We start from the raw sequence: 23,678 nt of genomic DNA, 5'->3' as shown, positions 1-23,678 counted from the left end.
TGTAACTAATTAAACCAGCTTTCTTGAGTAAGTAAATGACAATGATTTGAAATGTGTGGATGAAACAATTCCTGTTCTTTTGTTTATCAAAAACTTTAGGTTAGAATGTTTCTGTTGCCATTAGTAACCCCTATCATTGCTAGTGCCTCAGTCCTGATACCATATTCTGTCTTTTTGTATCACAAATGTTATCTCATAACCTCGTTTTCATTGTTTGGTAAGCTACTGGACTATCTGAAATCGTACTGTATTGATTGTCTGTCTAGTGCAAGTACACATCCATCTGTTGGTGGCTTTGCCATCTATTCCATTATGTTCCATTTATGTCTCGGGTGAAGTGACCTTAATACTATTCTGAAATCATCAAGGATGACAAGAGCATTACTGCTGAATGTGTGGAAGAAAATGGTTTTCTTATATCAGAGTCCAAATTGCTGAAACAGAATTTGTCTGCAGAAAATTGTGAAAACATTTTCATCATTTCACATTCAACATCCTCAAACCATTAACTGAAAACATATTTGGTTTGCCCAGGAAAATACTATATGATGATCAGTACCATAACTAATGCAAATAAGAGAAAACTAGTCCCTTTAAGGCTCCATCAGAAAGTGGACTCTTCCAGTGTTATCATGTACTTAGTAGTAAAATATGGAGAAAAAGGAAATTTCTGGAAAATCAAGGTAGACATCTTTCCATGACCCAGATATTTTCCAGTTTTATATTTCCATAGATAATTCATAGAAAAGTTTTAAGCAGACTATGAAAATAAGTAATGTTAAATCCACTTGTGGCTTCATTGTGAGGCAGTGAAGCTCACTCACCACTAACAGTGAGACAGAAGCTGGAGAAATATAATTCACTGACTAAGATGAATTGATGTCAAATTCAATTACAATATTTCAGTAAATATAAATGTTATGCTCTAAAGAACATAATTTGTGATGAAGAAAGATTGTGGTTTCATATATTTTTATGTTCTGATACTAGTACTGGTCCATTTCAGTGGTGATGGAATGCACTCAGTCTGTCATATGAGGCATAGATATGTAAAACTGAAAGGAATACGATCTTGGTAAAGTTATAATTTTTAGTAGATTCAAAAGCGTAACATTTAAAAATTCAACTTCTCCTTTCTTGTCATTTTGCTTTTGATTTTGTAAAGACTACTAGGTAAAACTGTTATCATTTTATTGTCTGTGGCCAATAATCTCCCTTAAAAGGATATTCAGGCACCATGATAAAAAGTGACTAATACTTTGTTGGTATCTCTCTTTCTGTTGTGTGGTGGCTTTGCCACCAGGTGCAAGTCATTTTAGTTGATGCCATGTAGGCAACTTGCGTGTCAATGATGATGAAATGATAATGAAGATAACACAACACCCATTCCCTGAACAGAGAAAATCTTGGCTGTGGCTGGGAATTGAACCTGGGCTTCTGCAGTTGACATCTGGCCACACTGTTCCTACAGCTACTGAGATAGACATCTGTCAGTATTGGCAGTGGTGAACATGGCCTAAATGAGTAGCACAGTAATAGTCTTTGAGTGGATAAATATAACAAATTGTAAAAGTAATTGAAAATTCTATTACATTTTACATTGCAATCTATAATTAAATTTTATTAGATATTTTAATGTGTTTATGTTTTGTGTGCTTCATGTGGTTGTATTACTAACAACACATTACATGTGTTCCATGAAGCTCAATAAACCTAATAACTTACTTCTGCACCTCTTCAGTGCAGAAAAAAGGAAATAAAGCATCATCAGAGAATTATCATCACATCTCACATTACTAAAAATAACTGTTTGCTAGAACAGCTTAAACAGCATTTTGAACACAAAAATTTACTCTGTTCTGCAGAGTATGGGTTCAAGTCCGGTCCATCTACTGCCAAAGCAGTTGAAAGACTTGTAGCAAAAGTGCATAACTCCACCGAGAATAAAACAGACAGTTCAGAAACACCACTGAAGCCTTCAATTCTGTCTCCCATAATATACCAGTTAAAAGCTATACCAGTACAGAATAGGAGAGAATGCTCTTGGCATACTGCAGTCCTGCCCAAGCATCAGGAAGCAACTATTCTGTATATACAATAAAAATCATATTGGTTACCAATAGTACCTCAAGGTTCAGTTCTTGTACATTTTCTGTAAATTGAATATACAGGGAGGTCCATTGATAGTGACCAGGCCAAATATTTCATGAAATAAGCATCAAACGAAAAAACTACAAAGAATGAAACTTGTCTAGCTTGAAGGGGGAAACCAGTTGGCCTGCTAGATGGTGCTGCCATAGGTCAAACGGATATCAACTGCGTTTTTTAAAAATAGGAACCCCCATTTTTTATTACATATTCGTGTAGTATGTAAAGAAATATGAATGTTTTAGTTGGACCACTTTTTTCACTTTGTGATAGATGGCACTCTAAGAGTCTCAAACGTATAAGTACATGGTATCACATAACATTCCACCAGTGCAGATGGTATTTGCTTCATGATACATTACCCGTGTTAAAATGGACTGTTTACCAATTGTGGAAAAGGTCAATATCGTGTTGATGTATAGCTATTGTGATCAAAATGTCCAACGGGCATGTTCTATGTATGCTGCTCGGTATCCTGGATGACATCATCCAAGTGTCTCGACTGTTTGCTGGATAGTTACGTTATTTAAGGAAACAGGAAGTGTTCAGCCACATGTGAAACATCAACCACAATCTGCAACAAATGATGATGCCCAAGTAGGTGTTTTAGCTGCTGTTGCAGCTAATTCGCACATCAGTAGCAGAAAAATTGTGTGAGAATCTCAAAAACATAGGTGTTGAGAGGAATGTCGTTACACATATTGCCAAATGCATTGAGGTTTACGGACATCATTTTGAGCATTTATTGCATTAATGTGGTATTTACAGGTAATCACACAGTAACAGGATGCGTTCTCAGAAATGATAAGATCACAAAGGTACATGTATCACCTTGGAACAACTGAAATAAAATGTTCAAACATACCTACATTCTGTATTTTAATTTAAAAAACCTACCTGTTACCAACTGTTTGTCTAAAATTGTGAGCCATGTGTTTGTGACTATTACAGCACCATCTATCACAAAGTGAAAAAAGTGGTCCAACTAAAACATTCATATTTTTTTACGTACTACACAAATATGTAATAAAAAATGGGGTTCCTATTTAAAAAACACAGTTTATATCCATTTGACCGATGGCGGCACCATCTAGCAGGCCAACCATAATGCCATCTGGTTTCCCCCTTCAAGCTAGACAAGTTTTGCTCTTTGTAGTTTTTTTGTTTGACACTTATTTCGTGAGATATTTGGCTGATTCACAATCAATGGACCACCCTGTACAAATGACCTGTTCACAGTACTGCCTTGTGAAACAGTGTTCTGTGCAGACAATACTCCTCTAATTACATATGATACCATAATGAAAGAACTGCAACTTTCTGTTGCAACAGCAGTAGACAAATACAGCACATGGTTTAGAGCAAACACAATGTAGGTAAAGGATCAAAATACAGAAGACACATTGTTCGTTTTCAATGAACCAAGCTGTACAATAAAGGAATGAAACTTCTTGGTTTCAATGTTGAAAAGACTTAAGTGTGTTCTTCGAACAGACAGACTATGGAACAGATTCTTTCAGGTAGAATATCTGCTGTACAAACTGGAAGGCCATAATAGTAAAATCCTCTTACACTTTGCATTCTTTTGCTCACATTTGAAATACAGAATTGTATTAGAGGGAAATTACAGTAATGGAAAAACAATATTTAAATTGCAGTAAATGATTATTTAGATGTCCATGGGACTTGCACCACAAAAGCTTATGAAAATTACTTCAGGGGACTTAACATCAGTACCTAGCTCACGTATTTATAACTGCCTCTTCTTTACTGAAGACAATATAGATCACATTAACCTTGTGAATTCTGAGCATCAGTATGATGAAGAAAAACCACAAACAATGGACATGCCTTATGCCAGACTTGGAAAGGTCCATCATAGCTATAAACTTCTTGGCATAATATAATTTAACAAACTTTCACAGAGTCCCTATACAGTATGTGTGAATAAATTAAAAAATAAGACAGGAAATTGGATTAAAAGCAAGAATATTGTACAGAGAGAGAATTCCAAGAAAAGAAAATACAACACCTACTTTTGTGATGATAAGCAATTTAAAATAATAATTTGTTGTACTATATAATATGTAATGCAAAACAAGTCAGTATATAATATAAATGTATGTAAATGTAATGTGAAAAGTCTGATGTGTAAAATAATGTATAACTGTAATGGTATTGATTGAGAGGCTGAGAATACAAGTGATACAAGTGCTCGCTGAATCAAACTGATTAAATGACTATCAAAGTTAAATGGCCGTCTATAAATTATGTGAGGTACAGTCAAAACGTCAGATAATTTTTTCTGGTCAGTTAGTATATGTATAGCTATAGGTATGGTTTGAGATTGTAATGCCTCTGCATTATTCTGTATACTATATTAAAAATACTTATATTCCTTGCATCTTAAAACTTTTTAGAGTGAAACAGGTACAAATGCAAAAAAACATTTTCTCTTTATTGTGAAGATGTTTTTGGTAAAACACACATGATACTCATAGTACAAAACATATTCATTATAAAACAAGAATATGTGGATAATTAATGCAAAATTAATATAATGACCTGAAAAACAATAGTTAAATAACAATAGTTAAATAACAATGTGGCTCCAACACATACAAGAAATTCTTCTTATACCCATGACGACCGCTGTCTGGGAGTGGGATATATAGTTACAGAACTCATGATAACTTGGAGAGATGTAGTTCTTTATTTCCTGAAGATTTCATTTCATACTCAAATTCATGCAAATGTTACAGAAGAGGTGCTGATCAGCAATCAAGGTTTGGGCCTCCTAAAATCCGCTTCAATAAACTCAAGATCACGTTTTAGTGAATACTTGAACTGCACTGTTTGAGGGTTTTCTTTGCTGATTCTGATCCTACTAATACTCCTCCATTCTATTATGTTTTTTTGAGTGTCTTTTGCAAATTTGTCCTTTGCTATGGCATACTTCTCTTCAATTCAAAGAATGTATTCTGTTCCCATTTTCACTACAGAGACATTTAGGCTGACCTTTTTCACTGCTTCCATTCTGTCTTGGGAAACGAATACATATTTCAAGTGTTTCTTTGCATTACCAGTATTCAAGAAATTTGTGATCCAGGTACATCAGTATGCTGATTTTGCGTCATGACATATATCCACTATTTCAAAATAGGACCTATTTAAATATGAATTAAATACAACTACATGTAATCTTAAAAGCATACACATTAGGCTACTGCACTTCTTAAAAAATGCACAATTTCACTTGTACTAGTTGTACTCTAAATGCAGTCCAGGCATTGGCTTAGAGTCTAAACTTTAACACCACAGAGTGCAGAACTATGCAGGAAATCATCTGTACATCTTATGACCTGAAGAGATCCAGCATAATAAATGTGTACTTAGATAATTTTCTTGTCACTTTTACTACTTGTACTCTCAAGCTGCTCAATTAATTACCATACTGTAAATGTATTAATATACTGTGTAAAGTGAAGTGTGTGAACACAATACATTACTGCAGTAATATTTGTATGTTAGTATGTTAACTTTGATGACACTGATTACATTTTCAGTACCCAGAGTTGAATAAATCTATTTCTTTAAGAGGACTGTGTCAATAAGTAATGTAAACCATTAATGCTTTTGTCACTGCTTGGCTGTCACTGCCTATAACGAATATAGAAGTTTGTGTCAAGTTTTTTAGTAATTTGCAAACTAAAATATGTCTAAATATTTTGATTAATTCTTCATATTTCAAGACAAGTTCTCTTAGAATCTGTGGAGTAGACATTACAATATCAGTTCTTTTGTAAATATGTAGTCTATTGTGTAATATTGTTTATCAGATGCATTTCACATTCTCAAGAATAAAGTTTAAATGAATCTATGAAAGAAACAGTGTATGAAATACAATATAATACAATTAAAAAGTAAGGGGGTGCAGTATATATCTAACACAGAAAACTGTGTTTAATAAAAACATAAATGAGGGAGTTTAATTTATAAAATAAAACTATTCTACTGAATACTACAGAAAAAGTCAATGGTGTGAAAAGTTACAGGAGGTCTCACGCATTGAAAGGGGAAAAAACGTAAATTTATTTCATTAAAAGTTCATTACACACATTTCTCAAGTCTCTCACTCTTCACTGTTTCTCTTACAAATTTTAACAACAAAACTTCCTTGACATATTCAGTAAAACTTCTTCACATATAGCTTCATAAAAGGACACCATTCATCCCATGAGTGTTCTTTGTTGAATGACAGGGCTCAAAAGAATAAACACCTGCAACATATACATAAGAATCATTTTTTAAAAATAAAGTTACATCTTGCCTTCAACGTTTTGAAACATTCAGAGGCTATAAGTGGACAATGTGTGTATTGATGTGAAGAACAATTCCAAGTTGTAGAAAAAAAAACTTGCATTGCTTATAAAAGTTAGTTTTACATAATTAAGTACTACAACATTAACAAAATAATTCTAAAAATCTTTCCATAGCATTTGTGCATTTTCAAATGTTATGTCCTCCCTGCCGCCGTTGGATAAGCAGCTTCAGCAGCAAGTCGTATACTCCTAGCTCACTCATTTGTTACATAGTTTAGTTCTTAATTTGTTTGCGTGTTTTTGGTACTTGCATTGTCTAATTCAAAAATTTCGGGCGTATTATAGTATTTGAGAGTTGTAGCATCGCGTTTTAGTACCTGAATAGTGTAAATTCGCGAAGTCGTCTGTCTTCTGTTTTTGTTTTGAACGGCCAGTGTCGGTTGGTCATAGTCAGTGTGCTCCCTGCCGCCGTTGGATAAGCAGCTGCAGCAGCAAGTCGTATACTCCTAGCTCACTCATTTGTTACATAGTTTAAATCTTAATTTCTTTGCGTGTTTTTGGTACATGCATTGTTTAATTCATAAATTTCGGGCGCATTATAGTATTTGAGAGTTGTAGCATCGCGTTTTAGTACCTGAATAGTGTAAAATCGCGTAGTCTCCTTCCGCCGCCGAGCAGTGTGTCAGCAGTGCGCAAGTAGCAGCATTACTGCATTTACTAGGCAATCTTGTATTTTAATAACCGTTTAAATTTTGTGTCGATTTGTTTGCGCTCTCTGTAGATTAGTTCAGACGTAGTTTGCACAACAGTTTTTAGCGTGGATAGGGACTGCAACTGCTGTGTTCGGATGCAGGCTGAGTTGGCATCCCTTCGCTCTCAGCTTCAGGCAGTGTTGGCTTCGGTCACATAGCTTGAGGCTGTTGCCAATGGGCATCACTGTGGGGTTCCGGATGGGGGTTTGTCGGGGTCGGCCAGCTCGTCCCACGCATCACCCGATCGGACTACGACTGTGGTTGCCTGGGATACTGCCCGTATTGAGGCTGATCCCTCACCTGTGGTAGAGTGGGAGGGCGTCTCAAGGTGTGGCAGGGGGTGAAAGACATTCCAGAGGGCTGAACGGAAGGCCTCTCCAGTTTGTCTGATGAACCGGTTTGAGGCTCTGTCTCAGGCTGATACTGATCTTCGGCCTGACATGGCTGCTTGTCCTGTTCCAGAGGTTGCCCCTCAGTCTGCAACATCCGGGCGGTCGCAGAGGGTGGGCTTACTGGTAGTTGGGAGCTCCAACGTCAGGCGCGTAATGGGGCCCCTTAGGGATATGGCAGCAAGAGAAGGGAAGAAAACCAATGTGCACTCCGTGTGCATACCGGGGGGAGTCATTCCAGATGTGGAAAGGGTCCTTCTGGATGCCATGAAGGGTACAGGGTGCACCCATCTGCAGGTGGTCGCTCATGTCAGCACCAATGATGTGTGTCGCTATGGATCCGAGGAAATCCTCTCTGGCTTCCGGCGGCTATCTGATTTGGTGAAGACTGCCAGTCTCGCTAGCGGGATGAAAGCAGAGCTCACCATCTGCAGCATCGTCGACAGGACTGACTGCGGACCTTTGGTACAGAGCCGAGTGGAGGGTCTAAATCAGAGGCTGAGACGGTTCTGCGACCGTGTGGGCTGCAGATTCCTCGACTTGCGCCATAAGGTGGTGGGGTTTCGGGTTCCGCTGGATAGGTCAGGAGTCCACTACACGCAACATGCGGCTACACGGGTAGCAGGGGTTGTGTGGTGTGGGCTGGGCAGTTTTTTAGGTTAGATGGCCTTGGGCAAGTACAGAAAGGGCAACAGCCTCAACGGGTGCGGGGAAAAGTCAGGACATGCGGGGACCAAGCAGCAATCGGTATTGTAATTGTAAACTGTCGAAGCTGCGTTGGTAAAGTACCGGAACTTCAAGCGCTGATAGAAAGCATCGAAGCTGAAATCGTTATAGGTACAGAAAGCTGGCTGAAGCCAGAGATAAATTATGCCGAAATTTTTACAAAGGTACAGACGGTGTTTAGAAAGGATAGATTGCATGCAACCGGTGGTGGAGTGTTCGTCGCTGTTAGTAGTAGCTTATCCTGTAGTGAGGTAGAAGTGGATAGTTCCTGTGAATTATTATGGATTGAGGTTACTCTCAACAACCGAGCTAGGCTAATAATTGGCTCCTTTTACCGACCTCCCGACTCAGCAGCATTAGTGGCAGAACAACTGAGAGAAAATTTGGAATACATTTCACATAAATTTTCTCAGCATGTTATAGTCTTAGGTGGAGATTTCAATTTACCAGATATAGACTGGGACACTCAGATGTTTAGGACGGGTGGTAGGGACAGAGCATCGAGTGACATTATACTGAGTGCACTATCCGAAAATTACCTCGAGCAATTAAACAGAGAACCGTCTCGTGGAGATAACATCTAGGACCGACTGATAACTTACAGACCCGATAATTTCGACTCTGTATGTACAGAAAAGGGAATCAGTGATCATAAGGCCGTTGCAGCATCCCTGAATATGGAAGTTAGTAGGAATATAAAAAAAGGGAGGAAGGTTTATCTGTTTAGCAAGAGTAATAGAAGGCAGATTTCAGACTACCTAACAGATCAAAACGAAAATTTCTGTTCCGACACTGACAATGTTGAGTGTTTATGGAAAAAGTTCAAGGCAATCGTAAAATGCGTTTTAGACAGGTACGTGCCGAGTAAAACTGTGAGGGACGGGAAAAACCCACCGTGGTACAACAACAAAGTTAGGAAACTACTGCGAAAGCAAAGAGAGCTTCACTCCAAGTTTAAACGCAGCCAAAACCTCTCAGACAAACAGAAGCTAAACGATGTCAAAGTTAGCGTAAGGAGGGCTATGCGTGAAGCGTTCAGTGAATTCGAAAGTAAAATTCTATGTACCGACTTGACAGAAAATCCTAGGAAGTTCTGGTCTTACGTTAAATCAGTAAGTGGCTCGAAACAGCATATCCAGACACTCCGGGATGATGATGCCATTGAAACAGAGGATGACACGCGTAAAGCTGAAATACTAAACACTTTTTTCCAAAGCTGTTTCACAGAGGAAGACCGCACTGCAGTCCCTTCTCTAAATCTTCGCACAATCGAAAAAATGGCTGACATCGAAATAAGTGTCAAAGGAATAGAAAAGCAACTGGAATCACTCAACAGAGGAAAGTCCACTGGACCTGACGGGATACCAATTCGATTCTACACAGAGTACGCGAAAGAACTTGCCCCCCTTCTAACAGCCGTGTACCGCAAGTCTCTAGAGGAACGGAAGGTTCCAAATGATTGGAAAAGACCACAGGTAGTCGCAGTCTTCAAGAAGGGTCGTCGAGCAGATGCGCAAAACTATAGACCTATATCTCTGACGTCGATCTGTTGTAGGATTTTAGAACATGTTTTTTGCTCCAGTATCATGTCGTTTTTGGAAACCCAGAATCTACTATGTAGGAATCAACATGGATTCCGGAAACAGCGATCGTGTGAGACCCAACTCGCTTTATTTGTTCAGGAGACCCAGAAAATATTAGATACAGGCTCCCAGGTACATGCTATTTATCTTGACTTCCGGAAGGCGTTCGATACAGTTCCTCACTGTCGCCTGATAAACAAAGTAAGAGCCTACGGAATATCAGACCAGCTGTGTGGCTGGATTGAAGAGTTTTTAACAAACAGAACACAGCATGTTGTTATCAATGGAGAGACGTCTACAGACGTTAAAGTAACCTCTGGCGTGCCACAGGGGAGTGTTATGGGACCATTGCTTTTCACAATATATATAAATGACCTAGCAGATAGCGTCAGAAGTCCCATGCGGCTTTTCGCGGATGATACTGTAGTATACAGAGAAGTTGCAGCATTAGAAAATTGTAACGAAATGCGGGAAGATCTGCAGTGCATAGGCACTTCGTGCAGGGAGTGGCAACTGACCCTTAACATAGACAAATGTAATGTATTGCGAATACATAGAAAGACGGATCCTTTATTGTATGATTATATGATAGCGGAACAAACACTGGTAGCAGTTACTTCTGTAAAATATCTGGGAGTATGCGTGCAGAACGATTTGAAGTGGAATGATCATATAAAATTAATTGTTGGTAAGGCGGGTACCAGGTTGAGATTCATTGGGAGAGTCCTTAGAAAATGTAGTCCATCAACAAAGGAGGTGGTTTACAAAACACTCGTTCGACCTATACTTGAGTATTGCTCATCAGAGTGGGATCCGTACCAGATCAGGTTGACGGAGGAGATAGAGAAGGTCCAAAGAAGAGCGGCGCGTTTCGTCACAGGGTTATTTGGTAACCGTGATAGGGTTACGGAGATGTTTAACAAACTCAAGTGGCAGACTCTGCAAGAGAGGCGCTCTGCATCGCGGTGTAGCTTGCTCGCCAGGTTTCGAGAGGGTGCGTTTCTGGATGAGGTATCGAATATATTGCTTCCCCCTACGTATACCTCCCGAGGAGATACGAATGTAAAATTAGAGAGATTAGAGCGCGCACGGAGGGTTTCAGACAGTCATTCTTCCCGCGAACCATATGCGACTGGAACAGGAAAGGGAGGTAATGACAGTGGCATGTAAAGTGCCCTCCGCCACACACCATTGGGTGGCTTGCGGAGTATAAATGTAGATGTAGATGTGTAATCATTTTAACATAACTGTAATACTCAAATATGTATAATGATATAATCAGTTGTTAACCAGAACTTTTTCCAAGACAAAAAAGTACTGAGATGAACAAACTGTTGAGTTTTCTTATCTCACTCTTGGTAGAGCATAAGAAGCATCTAAAATCTGACATTTCATGACATAATAACCTCTACATAGACTGAAACATAAACCCAAACGCTTGCCATTCACAGGCAATGCTCTTGCTGAATGAAGCATTTAGGTGGAACTCATGACTCAACATTGCAGTTTAAATTCTGCTTGCACATCTCTCTTACTATTCTGGCTTCACAAATTCTTTCCAACATAGCTTCCCAGAATCACACCCATAAAAGAAATAAAATGAAAAAGAACTGGCTATGCCCCAGTCTAATGTTTGTTTCCAGAATGAATCTCTCACTTTGCTGTGGAGTGTGAACTACTATGAACATTCAGAAAAACTGTTACTTTATCAAAAAGTTTCACAATAATGCCCACTCTACCTCAGAATTCAAGATTAATTCTGATCTCAGTTTTGATTGTCAACTTCAGTCTTTCGGCAGTAGTAACGTGTTGGTACCATGTGGCACCATCCTGAGCACTTCATATTGATTTGCAGAATATGTACGCATATTTAGCTTTATGTATGATTTATAGACTGATTGCAGCAGTTGTATCTAAATCATTCTGATAGAGTCATGAACTTAAGAATGATTACCCTCTTTATTTGCTTTCAGCTGAGCAAATTGATGCAGCTAATGAGAGTTAAATTTGGTCACATTTGTCAAAATGTTTTCAACATATCTTAACATCCAAATGTTTGCTTTTATTTAAAGACCAGTTCTTTGCACTGACTAAATGTGTGGCCATGGGTAGTATGTTGTCCCCAATTGTCAATAACATTTTTGTATGGGATATTCAGGCAAGAGAACTGAAGTAAGCTGGATTAAAATCTTCTCACTTCTGTTGGTACATGGATGACACCAAATGTCTGGAATCAGGGCATGAGAACCTGTATATCTTTGAAAATGGCTCTGAGCACTATGTGACTTAACTTCTGAGGTCATCAGTCGCCTAGAACTTAGAACTAATTAAACCTAACTAACCTAAGGACATCACACACATCCATGCCCGAGGCAGCATTCGAACCTGCGACCAGACTGTAGCGCCTAGAACCCCATGGCCACTCCGGCTGGCTGTATATCTTTCTGCAGCCTCTTAATTCTGTTGATTCAAACATTTGTTTTTCAATGAAGGGGGAAACAATGGATACTTTCCCTTGTGTGGTGTGTTGGTCAGGATGAACCTTGTGGGTGAGCAGACAGACATCAAGTAGTTTAGGTTCAAAGAGCAGTCTCATGTGAAGAGAAGTTACTGTATGGGGTGACACATGGATCCATAATAGGGCCCCTGTTGTTTCTAATTTGTGTTAGTGATTTAAACTCAAATGGGCACATTCTACAGTTTGTAGATACACAACATTGTTTGCTAGTAGGAAGAGTAACAAACACAAGCAGATGTTCTGTTCAGTGAGGTCAACTAGTAATTTAAAGAAAATAAGATGATGATAAATGAAAAAGAAACCACAGATAATTACAGGTAGCCTCTGTGACACTGGAAACTAGAGCACTGGGCAATGCTGGAACTGTTATAATTCTGCATTTTTCATTGTTAGTAAATTAACTTATAACCATATCAGTGTATATTTGTCTACTTCCTGAGGAAACGAACAAGCATTATAACAGAAGAGTAACTACTAACAGTCCTCTGAGGCTTATTTCATGGCCACATCAACTACACACTGCTGTTAAGGGCCCCATCTACTGGTTGCAGGAATATGCTGTTGCAACAGAAGAAAGTGCTGATGATAATTACTTATAACAAAAAAGGGGCCAATGCAGACTTACTTTTGCTAAATCATGAGGTATAATTGTTTACAGCCATTATGTATTTAACTGATCCATTCATGTGGAGCTGAACCATATCATATAAAGCAAGTAGCACAAAATTCACCATCACAACGTCTAGGATAGCTTCCCAGTGGTGGCCATGAAAATGTTTATTGCACTACCAAAAAAAATTCAGTTTTGAAGAAAAACATAACCTAAAAGAAATCCATTGTACTCTGTGGATGTATTTTTTCTAGTAACAGTACAATGGCTGCCTAACTTCCAACTGAGCTCTATGGCACTAGTGAACAACAATGATATTGTACATTTAATGTTACTGAAATGCCCAGTTTATTTTATTATTTTCATTATTATTATTTGTTATAGATCAGTGCAATACTAATGCAGTTCATCCAGTGCTAACGGTAAACTAGTAATGCTTTTGTCATTGCTTGGCTGCCATTGCCTATAATGAATATAAAAGTTTGTGTCAAGTTTTTTAGTATTTTGCAAACTGAAATATGCCTCAATATTTTGATTACTTACTCATATATCAGGACAAGTTCTCTTAGAATCTGTGGAACAGACTGAAGACTGGTTTTATGCAGCTCTCCATGCTACTCTATCCCATGCAAGCCTCTTCATCTCTGAGTAACTACTGCAACCTGCATCCTTCTGAATCTGCTTACTGTATTTATTTCTTGGTTGCCCTTTATGATTTTTACCCCCCACACTTCCATTTAGTACTAAATTGGTGATCCTTTGAAGTCTCAGAATGTGTCCTACACACTGTGTCCTTCTAGTCAGGTTGTGGCAACATTTCTTTCCTCTTCAATTCTATTCAGTACTTCCTCATTAGTTGCATGATCTACTCATCTAATCTTCAGCATTTTTCTGTAGTGCCACACTTCAGATGCTTCTATTCTCTTCTTGTTATCTGTTTATTGACCATGTTTCATTTCCATACAAATAATTTTAGAAAAGACTTTTTCGGAGAGTTAAATCTGTTCATGCTGCTAAAAATTTCTCTTCTTCAAAAACACTTTTCTTGCCATTGCCACTCTGTGTTTCATATCCTTTCTACTTCAGCCTTAATCAATTATTTTGCTGCCCAAACAGCAAAAATCATCTATTATTTTAAGTATCCCATCTCCTAAGCTGATATTCTCATCACCTGATTTAATTCAACTATGTTCCATTATCCTTGTTTTGCTTTTGTTGTTGTTCATGTTATATCCTCCTTTCAAGACTGTGTCCATTCCGTTCTGGAAAACCCCAAAGTTTGTACTTTTTCTCCCTGGACTTTAATTTCTACCCCAGATTTTTCTTTTCTTTTCTTTACTGCTTGCTTAGTGTACAGACCGAATAACACTGGGGATAGGCTACAACCCTGTCTCACTCCCTTCTCAACCACTGCTTTCCTTTCATGCCCCTCAACTCTCTAACTGCCATCTAGTTTTTGTACAAGCTGAAAATAGCCTTTCACTCCCTGTATTTTACCCCTGATACCCTCAGAATTTCAAAGAAAGTATTCCAGTCGACATTGTCAAAAGCTTCCTCTAAGTCTACAAATGCTATAAATGCAGGTTTTACCTTTCCTGAACCTATCTTCTAAAATAAGTCATATGGTCAGTATTACCTCATGTGTTCCTTCATTTCTCAGGATCTTTTGTAAAGAATTTGTGTTAAAAATTTGCATCCATGATTTAATAAACCATATTTCGGTAATATTCATACCTGTCAGCACCTGCCTTTTTTGGAATTTAAATTACTATATTCTTCTTGATGTCTGAGTCTATTTTGCCTGTTTTATGCATCTAGCTCTCCAGATGGAATTCTTCTACATCTACATCTACATGATTACTCTGTAATTCACATTTAAGTGCTTGGCAGAGGGTTCATCGAACCACAATCATACTATCTCCCTACCATTCCACTCCCGAAAAGCGCGCGGGAAAAACGAACACCTAAACCTTTCTGTTCGAGCTCTGATTTCTCTTATTTTATTTTGATGATCATTCCTACCTACGTAGGTTGGGCTTAACAAAATGTTTTCGCATTCGGAAGAGAGAGTTGGTGACTGAAATTTCGTAAATAGATCTCGCCGCGACGAAAAACGTCTTTGCTTTAATGACTTCCATCCCAACTCGCGTATCATATCTACCACATTCTCTCGCCTATTACGTGATAATACAAAACGAGCTGACCTTTTTTTCGCCCTTTCGATGTCCTCCATCAATCCCACCTGGTAAGGATACCACACCGCGCAGCAATATTCTAACAGAGGACGAACGAGTGTAGTGTAAGCTGTCTCTTTAGTTAACTTGTTGCATCTTCTAAGTGTCCTGCCAATGAAACGCAACCTTTGGCTCGCCTTCCCCACAATATTATCTATGTGGTCTTTCCAACTGAAGTTGTTCGTAATTTTAACACCCAGGTACTTAGTTGAATTGACAGCCTTGAGAATTGTACTATTTATCGAGTAATCGAATTCCAACGGATTTCTTTTGGAACTCATGTGGATCACCTCACACTTTTCGTTATTTAGCGTCAACTGCCACCTGCCACACCATACAGTAATGTTTTCTAAATCGCTTTGCAACTGATACTGGCCTTCGGATGACCTTACTAGAGGGTAAATTACAGCATCATCTGCGAACAACCTAAGAGAACTGCTCAGATTGTCACCCAGGTCATTTATATACATCAGGAACAGCAGAGTCCCAGGACGCTTCCCTGGGGAACACCTGATATCACTTCAGTTTTACTCATTGATTTGCCGTCTGTTACTACAAACTGCGACCTTCCTGACAGGAAATCACGAATCTAGTCGCACAACTGAGACGATACCCCATAGGCCCGCAGCTTGGTTAGAAGTCACTTATGAGGAACGGTGTCAAAAGCTTTCCGGAAATCTAGAAATACGGAATCAACTTGAGATCCCATGTCGATAGCGTTGCACAAGAACAATGTTTTCTGAAACCATGCTGATTACGTATCAATAGATCGTTCCCTTCGAGGTGATTCATAATGTTTGAATACAGTATATGCTCCAAAACCCTACTGCAAACCGACGTCAATGATATAGGTCTCTAGTTCAATGGATTACTCCTACTACCCTTCTTAAACACTGGTGCGACCTGCGCAATTTCCCAATCTGTAGGCACAGATCTATCGGTGAGCGAGCAGTTGTATATGATTGCTAAGTAGGGAGCTATTGTATCAGCGTAATCTGAAAGGAACCTAATCGGTGTACAATCTGGACCTGAAGATTTGCCCATATCAAGCGATTTGAGTTGCTTCGCAACCCCTATGGTATCAACTTCTAAGAAACTCATGCTAGCAGCTGTTCGTGTTTCAAATTCTGGAATATTCCATTCGTCTTCCCTGGTGAAGGAATTTCGGAAAACTGCTTTCAATAACTCCGCTTTAGCGGCACAGTCGTCGGTAACAGTACCATCGGCACTGCGCAGCGAAGGTATTGACTGTGTCTTGCAGCTTGTGTACTTTACACACGACCAGAATTTCTTCGGATTTCCTGCCAAATTTCGAGACAATTTTTCGTTGTGGAACCTATTAAAGGCATCTCGTATTGAAGTCCGTGCCAAATTCCGTGCGTCTGTAAATTTTTGCAAATCGTCGGGATTTCGCGTTCTTCTGAACTTCGCATGCTTTTTCCGTTGCCTCTGCAACAGCGTTCGGACCTGTTTTGTGTACCACGGGGGATAAGTTCCATCTCTTACCAATTTATGAGGTATGAATCTCTCAATTGCTGTTGCTATCATATCTTTGAATTTGAGCCACATCTCGTCTACATTTGCACAGTCATTTCGGAAGGAATGGAGATTGTCTCTTAGGAAGGCTTCTAGTGACACTTTATCCGCTTTTTTAAATAAAATTATTTTGCGTTTGTTTCTGGTGGATTTGGAAGAAACGGTATTGAGCCTAGCTACAAAGACCTTGTGATCACTGATCCCTGTATCAGTCATGATGCTCTCTATTAGCTCTGGATTGTTTGTGGCTAAGAGGTCAAGTGTGTTTTCGCAACCACTTACATTTCGCGTGGGTTCATGGACTAACTGCTCGAAATAATTTTCGGAAGAAGCATTTAGGACAATCTCGGAAGATGTTTTCCGCCTACCACCGGTTTTGAACAAGTATTTTTGTCAACATATCGAGGGAAGGTTGAAGTCCCCACCAACTATAACCGTATGAGTGGGGTATTTATTTGTTACGAGACTCAAATTTTCTCTGAACTGTTCAGCAACTATATTATCGGAGTCTGGGGGTCGGTAGAAGGAGCCAATTATTAGCTTAGTTCGGCTGTTAAGTATAACCTCCACCCATACCAATTTCCACGGAGTATCTGCTTCAACTTCACTACAAGATAAACCACTACTGACAGACACAAACACTCCACTACCAATTCTGCCTAATCTATCTTTCCTGAACACTGTCTGAGACTTCGTAAAAAGATCTGCAGAGCTTATTTCAGGCTTTAGCCAGCTTCCTGTACCTATAACGATTTCAGCTTCTGTGCTTTCTATTAGCGCTTGAAGCTCAGGGACTTCCCCAGCACAACTACAACAATTTACAACTACAGTTCCGACTGTTACTTGATCCAAGCATGCCCTGTATTTGCCATGCACCCTTTGAGGTTGCAGCTCACACCGTACTTTCCCGAGCCCTCTAACCTAAAAAACCGCCCAGTCCACGCCACACAGCCTCCGTTACCCGTGTAGCCGCCAGCTGAGTGTAGCGAACTCCTGACCTATTCAGCGGAACCCGAAACCCCACCACCCTATGGCGCAAGTCAAGGAATCTGCAGCCAACGTGGTCGCAAAACCGTCTGAGCCTCTGATTCAGACCCTCCAGCCAGCTCTGCGCCAAAGGTCCAGAGTCGGTTCTGTCAACAATGCTGCAGATGATGAGCTCTGCCTTCATCTTGTAAGCAAGACCGGCAGCCTTCACCAAATCAGATAGCCGCTGGAATCCAGAGAGAATTTCCTCAGAGCCAAAGAGACACACATCATTAGTGCTGACATGTGCCACCACCTGCAACTGGCTGCACCCTGTGCTCTTCATGGCATCCGGAAGGACCCTTTCCACATCAGGAATGACTCCACCCGGAATGCACACGGAGTGCACACTGGATTTCTTCCCCTCCTTAGGCGCCATATCCCCGAGGGGCCCCATTACGAGCCTAACATTGGAGTTCCCAACTACCAATAAGCCCACCCTCTGTGATTGCCCGGACCTTGAAGGCTGAGAATCATCCTCTGAAACAGGGCAGGCAGCTGAATCTGGCTCAGCCAGAGACAGTACCTGAAACCTGTTTGTCAGACGCACCGGGGAGGCTGCCTGATCAGCCTCTGGGGATGTCCTTCGCTGCCTACCATGCCTTGGAACGACCTCCCAATCAACCACAGGCGAGGGCTCAGCCCCACTGCAGGCAGCAGCAGGGGCAACCACAGCGGCACACTGATCTGGGGACAGACGGGATGAGGTTGACATCCCTGTGATACCCAAGTCCGGCTCCCCACAGTGGTGCCCATTGGCAACAGCCTCAAGCTGTGCAACCGAAGTCAGTGCTGCCCGCAGCTGGCTGGCATGGCTGGCTCTTCTGAGACTATCAGCAGTTCCAAAGGAATCGCACCTACTCCCAGGAACTTGTTTCAACCTTGGTCTTTCTGTGCTCTATCAAATTATTCTTGCAGTATCCTATCTTTCATCTCATCTTCATTTATGTCATCTTCCATTTCTATAATACTGTCCTCAAGTATTTCTTCCTTGTATAGACCCTATATGTACTCCTTCCACCTTTCAGCTTTCCCTTCTTTGCTGCAGACTGGTTTCCTTCTGAGTTCTTGATATTCATACCGATAGCTCTCTTTTCTCCAAAGACCTCTTTAATTTTTCAGTTTGCTGTGTTCCCTAGTGATATATGCTTCTAAATCTTTAGCACTTTTCCCCTAGCCATTTCTGCCTAGCTGTTTTGAACTTCCTGTCAATCTCATTTTTCAAACATTTGTATTCTCTTTCACCTGCTTCATATACTGCATTTCTATATTTCCTCGTTTCATCAATTAAATTCAATATCTCTTGTGTTACTCAATTATCTCTACAAGTTCTCTCCTTTTTACCTATTTGATCCTCTGCTGCCATCACTATTTCATCTTTTCAAGCTTCCCATTCTTCTTCTGCTGTATCTCTTTCCCTTGTTCTCATCAATCATTCTTTAATACTCCATCTGAAACTCTCAACAACCTCTGATTCTTTCAGTTTATCCAGGTCCCATGTCCTTAATTTCTAACTTTTCGCAATGTATTCAGTTTTAATGTACAGTTCATAACAAATAAATTGTGGTCAGATTTCACATCTGCCCCTGGAAATACCTTTCAGTTTAAAATTTGGTTCTGAAATCTCTGTCTCACCATTATATAATCAGTCTGAAACCTTCTAGTGTCTCTAGAGCACTTCCACATATACAATCTTTTTTATAGTACTTTAACCTTTTCTTACTATTAAATTCCAGTCCCCATCACTATTAAATTTTCATCTCCCATAACTATATGAATAATTTCTTTTATCTCATTGTACATTTCTTCAATCTCTTCATCGTCTGCAGAGCTAGTTGGCATATAAACTTTTACTACTGCAGTGGGGGTGGGCTTTGTGTCTATCTTGGCTATAATAATTCATTCTCTATGGTGTTCATAGTAGCGCACCCTCATTCCTATTTTCTTATTTGTTATTAAGCCTACACCTGCATTACCCATATTTGATTTTGTATGTATAAACCTTTATTCACCTGACCACAAGTTAAGTCCCTCCTGCCGCAAAACATCCGTAATTCTCACTATATCTGACGTTAACCTATCTACTGCTCTTCTAAAATTTTCCAACCTAACTGTCCAATTAAGGGATCATTCCACACTCCAGTCTGTGGAACACCAGTTTTCTTTCTCCTGACAATGACATCCTCTTGAGGAGTCCCACCTTGAGATATGAGTGGGGGACTATTTTACCTCCACAATATTTTACTCAAGAGTATGCCATCATCATGTAACCATACAGTAGAGCTTCACACCCTCAGGAAAAATTATGGCTGAAGTTTCCCCTTTCTTTCAGCTCTTCACAGTGCCAGCACAGCAAGGTCATTTTGGTTGATGTTACAAGGCCAGATCAGTCAATGGTCCAGATTGTTACCCCTGCAACTACTGAAAAGACATCAGGAAGCACACATTTGTCTGACCTCTCAATAGGTACCCATCCGTTGTCATTGCACCTGTGGTATGGCTATCTGTATCATTCAGGCATGCAAGCCACCCCACCAATGTCAAGTTCCATGGATCATGAGTGGGTAGCATTGATGATAAATGGTAATTAATTATGCTTGTTTTGGCAGTGTACTCAGATTGCTCTCCGTTGATAGCTGCCACTATCTTGATCAATGTGGTGGGGTACTTCATATGGAGATCAGGTCATTTTTGAACCTGAAAAACTTCCACCTGCATGGTTACCTCATCTGCCCACTAGGGCAGATGTGGTGCACATTGCACTATAAACCAACATTAAGTTCAAATGTGTGAGGAGACTGTGGAAGAAAAAAACTTTTTGTGTTATACAGGAAGAAATTTAATTAAATTTTGTCATGTTTTGAGAAAAAATTACGAGAGAAGTGTTTTCCAACCTTTCTCCACGTTCAGAGCTCTTTTAGTGCCCAAGAGGAATAGTTCAGCTCTGCTCTAGGCAGGCATCAATTGGATCCCACGCAGATGCAGCCTGGTGTATAAGGGAGAGGCTATCAGGGCCATTAAAGATTATTGTATTGAATATAAGGATGGGTGTCAACAATGGTGGGAGGGGGAGAAAGAAGTAATTTGCCTTGGAATCTGGATAATTCTTGTGCATTGTTAGTGATGCTTCTACTAAACCACAGGTTTAGCACTGCTGAGCTCTATGGGAAATTCTGTGCCTTGCTTTGTTCATGGGAAATAATACAGTTTCCTTGACTTGGAGGCAGTTTGGGAACTGTGCTGAAGTCATGGTGGAAGCGAACCCTTGTAAAACATCTGATCAAAAGTATACAGATATCTCTATCGAATGAGGAATTGCCCATCAGACACCTGACCTGCTAGTATAAAAGGAGACCTGAAGTATTTTACTGTCAGTAGAGAAGCAGTGACAGCAGAGCTCAGTGACTTAGGTGTAGGACTACTCATTGGATGTCACCAAAGTAACATATTTATCAGAAGTAGCTGAGTGAGGTGGCACAGTGGTTAACACACTGGACTCGCATTCAGAAGGATGATGCTTCAATCATGCTTCTGGCCATACTGATTTAGGGTTTCTGTGATTTCCCTAAATCGCTCCAGGCAAATACCAGGATGGTTCCTTTGAAAGGGCACGGCTGACTTCCTTCCCCATCCTTCCCTAATCCGATGAGACCAATGACCTTGCAGTTTGGTCTCTTCTCCTAAACAATCCAACCCAGCCCAACCCATCAGAGGCATTTCAGCCCTTCTAAAGCTGCCCAAGTTGATTGCTGGTAACATGACTGTGAAGTGGAAAGGTGAATGAATAACCACAGCTAAGCAAAGACTAGACAGACCTCATGTACTTATGGACACGACCATTGAGCATTTCAGAGGGTGACTGTAAAAAACCACATGAAATCTGTTAAAGTAATCACTCATGAGTTCCAAAGTTCTATTCACAATCCATCTAGCACAATGACTGTGCACAGGCAGCTAAAAAGTGGGATACAATGGTTGAGCATCTCCTCATAAGCCACACAGTTCTGTAGTTAGTGCTAAGTGACATTTGAGTGGGTGTAAGGAGTGAGGCCACTGGACAGTGGATAACTGGAAATGAGTGATTTAGAGTGATGATTCACACTCTACCCTGTAGCAAGCTGATGAAAGGGTTTTGATTTGGTGAGGGCCTCGAGAATGTTACCTGCAGTGATGTATTGTACCAACAATGAAGTATGAAGGAAGTGATGTTATGGTAGGGCAGCGATTTCAGTGGTTAGAGCATGTTCTCACTATTGTGCTTAATGAAATATGAAATGATATGGACACATTTTACAGTACTGTGTACTGAGTACAGTAGAGCAGCAGTTCGGAGACAAGATAGTTTGTATCAGCATGACAATGCACCATGTCATGAAGCAGCATCTATGAGGCATTGTTTTGTGGCCAATAACATTCCTGAAGCTGAGTGGCCTATCTGCAGTCCTGACCTGAACCAAATGGAACACCTCTATAATGAGTTACAACATATACTTCACTGCAGATCCCACCGTCCAATATGACCATCCTCTCAGGTTTCAGTTCTTGAGGAAGAATGGGTTGCCGATCCTTCACAGATGCTAAGATACTTCATAGGTAGTGTCCCCAGTTGAGTTCTAGCTAAAATGGCAATTTTAGATCTTCACCCCTATTAGATAAATTTCTATGGGGTGGATACAGTCTTCTTCTTGTTTATATCAGGTAGGCAAATCTGAGACTCTGGAACATTGCTTTTACACTCGTCATCCTGTGCACTTCAATGCAAAGATTTTGGCTTTCACTTGAAACTACTGAGGCATTGTTCTAGGGGAATCTACTGAGATAACGTCAGAATGTGGCCTTAAAAACAGAGTTTGAATGCTTTGTTTAAATTCTACATCAGATCTAACCATGTCTCAGGTGAAATAAGAGAGTTATCAAGTGAAAGCCAGTTCTCCAGCTGTACATTCATGTTTACTATTTACCTAGTTTTAGAGATATTTATCTCAGGTTGGTAAGTGGTGCCAGTATCCTCCATATGTAGTTTGAATGTTCTTTCATACTGTCTGAAATGGTGCATCTCCATTCACTATAGGTTTTAATTTTGGAGGACAAGCTAGTCATGAGAATTCAAGGAAGCTAGGATCCCATATTGATGCATACAGTATCTATACAAGGCTGCTGTCTGAGTTACTGTGCATCATGAGATAAAGCTTCCTTGCTTGCCACTGAATCATGTTAAGAACTCTTCAAGTGCTTTTCATATTGTCACCTATCACTGTCATAACCAACACACAATATATCGCAAACTACCTTTCATTTCTTCTACACATGAGGCTACAGCACAGCCCACATGCAAAAGACATGCAAATTGTGTTTATGTTGCACTGTGCTAATATTTCAATAGCCACACTTACGAAAAGGAAGAAGAAGATTTGAATGTCAAGAACAGATATTAGACAGGCTATTCATTACATGTAGAAAATAAACTGAGAAGACTGAAGATTATGTGGGTAGTATGGATAACTAAGTGAATGGAATTAGGGAGAAAATAAATTTATGGCTCAACTTGACAAAAAAGGGATGAGCTGATATCCAGATGCATCAAGAAACTATCAGTTTGATACTGCAGGGAAGATAGATAGATAGATAGATAGATAGAGTGAGAGAGAGAGAGAGAGAGAGAGAGAGAGAGAGAGAGAGAGAGAGAGAGAGAGAGAGTGGGGAGGGTAGGAGGAGATTGTATAGAGAGACCACTGTATGAAACTAGTCTTCAGTCTGATGACCGCAACATTAAAGTAAATGTGCACCTTCTGCCAATGGACATGAATACATCTGAAACTGGTGAAGGCTAAGAA

The 23,678-nt window shown here is 39.9% G+C and overlaps 1 protein-coding gene across 1 annotated transcript in view; it reads right to left on the bottom strand.

Moving 5' to 3' along the window:
• Positions 1 to 6,224: 6,224 nt before the first annotated feature.
• LOC126471601 (myrosinase 1-like) overlaps positions 6,225 to 23,678 on the bottom strand; it is a 269,377-nt gene continuing 251,923 nt past the window's right edge. Inside the window, exon 12 of the mRNA XM_050099838.1 lies at positions 6,225 to 6,428. The gene's annotated coding sequence lies outside the window, so the exon portion shown is untranslated. The remainder of the gene's footprint in view (positions 6,429 to 23,678) is intronic.

This window comes from Schistocerca serialis, chromosome 3, assembly GCF_023864345.2.
Source record: "Schistocerca serialis cubense isolate TAMUIC-IGC-003099 chromosome 3, iqSchSeri2.2, whole genome shotgun sequence".
Lineage (NCBI taxonomy): Eukaryota > Metazoa > Arthropoda > Insecta > Orthoptera > Acrididae > Schistocerca > Schistocerca serialis.
This window is presented reverse-complemented; position numbering and strand designations above follow the sequence as displayed.